This window comes from Penaeus vannamei, chromosome 1 (assembly GCF_042767895.1).
Source record: "Penaeus vannamei isolate JL-2024 chromosome 1, ASM4276789v1, whole genome shotgun sequence".
NCBI lineage: Eukaryota > Metazoa > Arthropoda > Malacostraca > Decapoda > Penaeidae > Penaeus > Penaeus vannamei.
Genome location: NC_091549.1, coordinates 36,393,377 through 36,395,876, shown reverse-complemented (window position 1 = coordinate 36,395,876; position 2,500 = coordinate 36,393,377). Strand labels below are relative to the sequence as shown.

Below are 2,500 nucleotides of genomic sequence, written 5' to 3'. Positions count from 1 at the left end.
AGGCAACGCAGCTTACGTTTTAATTATTGGTATGAATATATTGCATATGTATATATATATATAATGATGATACATGATACCTGCATCCACATATATATAGTTACACACACACACACACACACTTACTCATTCACTCACTCACTCACTCACTAACTCTCTAAGACACACGCACTCATTCACTCACTCACACACTAATTCTCTAACAAACACGCACTCATTCATTCAACTCACTCACTCAGTAGCCACCCCCTCCACACACACACACACAAACAAACTCACTCACTCACTCACAAATCTCTCTCACACACACGCACTCACTCAGTCGTTCACTCACTCACTCACTAACTCTCTCTCACACACACACACATGCACACACACGCACGCACACACACACTCACACTCACACAACCACACAACCACACACACACACACACACACACACACACACACACACACACACACACACACACACACACACACACACACACACACACACACACATGTATGAACATATATACATATATTCATACATACATAATTATATACATACATGTATAAATGTGTATATATATATATATATATATATATATATTTACATATCTCCAATGTATATATTTGTGCGTATGTATATATATATATATATATATATATATATATATATATATATATATATATATATATATATATATACATACATACATACATTCACACACATAACCAACACCGAAAATAAAATCAATTTGTGCAACGACTGTTTCTGCATTCGACTGTGTATAAATCTTCACATATCATTCTAGATTTCTGCACACCATCTTATCTTGGTTTATTAAAGCCCGCAGTACTGATCATTACTTTTTGTAAATGACAAACAGGCAACATTCGTATAATGAGAATGTTGAACGCCTTCGAGTTACATCCGGCCTACCTGATAACCGTCATTGGCATCTGTGCCTTAACAAATTTTGAACTTTGATTACACACTACAGACATGTGGCATTTAATGATTGGTACACACATAAGTCACAGCCGAGCAATTTCTGAAAGCGAGTTGAATAAGCAATGAGATGGTGGCTGTAATACATGTAAAATCATCAAAGTCGCAAATATTGTGTTATCTAGCTTTAAGAGAGTAATGAAGTTGTCTCTTTAATTATTAGTTGTCACCTGAAATTCCTTTTCACAAATGTGATGCTAGAATATCTGTAAATAGTAAGGGTATCATGCCATGCCGGTCCGTTCCTAAAAAAATCCAGTGTGAAAAATGACATTGTCTGGCATTAGCCACCTAAGAAGCCCTCTCTCTCAAGGAACTGTACTGAATGACCTTGGTCCCTATCACAAGAACACACTTGAGTTCCTACTTGACAAAGGATATTATACCGTCCCACTGTAGCAAAACCGGTCACAGGATTGATCGAAAAAGGATAGATTCAGCGCTCTTAACAATGGCCTTTGAATATGATTTTTCGAACGTAAAACCAAAACTGGTTTACGAGGCTTTTCGTTCATATAGGATTCTTTTGGCTCTAGGGGTATTTCATCATAATCCCGGGGTCTGTGCAATACAACCAGCTTTATCTAATGATCTCTGGTCTATATACCATTTCGTTATGAACACTGGAAGACACCGAGCTGAAGCCACATTTAAAATGGGAAAATACGTGAAATGATGATTTCTCTCCATCCTTAGAAAATAACCAACTTTGAGAATAATTTAAATAGACTTTAAAGCTGAAGTACATTGAGTGTATGGAGGACTTGCACGTTATTCTGCGCAAATTAAAACTCATTACATCGTATTAAGGTCACACTGCAATTGCATGTTTTCATCACTATTCAGCGAAGGATTGCCAGCGACGGCTACGCAGTTTCTCATCGGTTCGTGCACAGTCGGGGTGATCAAATATACTACACTCAGATGAGAGTCGAAATAACATTTACATGATTTACCAAGTGATTTTTTAAAGAATGATACACTATACGGATGTGTTTCCGGTTTTTTTGGACATAAAAAAGAAACTACATTAAACGAACAATATAAGCTTGCTCGCGATACCGGCTTCAGATTCAATCTTCACTTGATCTCTTGAAATTTTCATGTATCATCTTCATATATATGTTCGACAACATCAAATTAGTGAATAAGTTCGATGTCACTGTTCTAGGAAATAAAAGAGAACCGAGCCACCCGCGCATGACAAATGCGTTCACAAGTCAATTAATCGTTTACAATATTGCCATAGCATAATTTCATATTAATGTATATCGTAGGTTAGGTATATCAGAATTAGTTTCAACATATATTGATAAATTTAAAAAGTGAAAGTCTTTATTTCGATGACTCTGAAGAGTTTCCCTCAAAATATCTCCAATTCCAAATGCTGTCGGTTTGCCAATGACAACATTACTGACGTGACGATGTGACGTTTGTTGGGTACGTGGTAACATATCTCTCATTATCACGTGTACGATGATAGTATAACGTCATTTGTGTAAGTTC

The 2,500-nt window shown here is 36.4% G+C and overlaps 1 protein-coding gene across 1 annotated transcript in view; it reads left to right on the top strand.

Annotated features, from left to right (window-relative positions):
• The first annotated feature begins 2,381 nt into the window (after positions 1-2,381).
• Positions 2,382-2,500, top strand: part of LOC113801629 (uncharacterized) — a 7,818-nt gene continuing 7,699 nt past the window's right edge. The window contains exon 1 of the mRNA XM_027352188.2: positions 2,382-2,500. This exon is cut by the window's right edge and continues 527 nt beyond it. The gene's annotated coding sequence lies outside the window, so the exon portion shown is untranslated.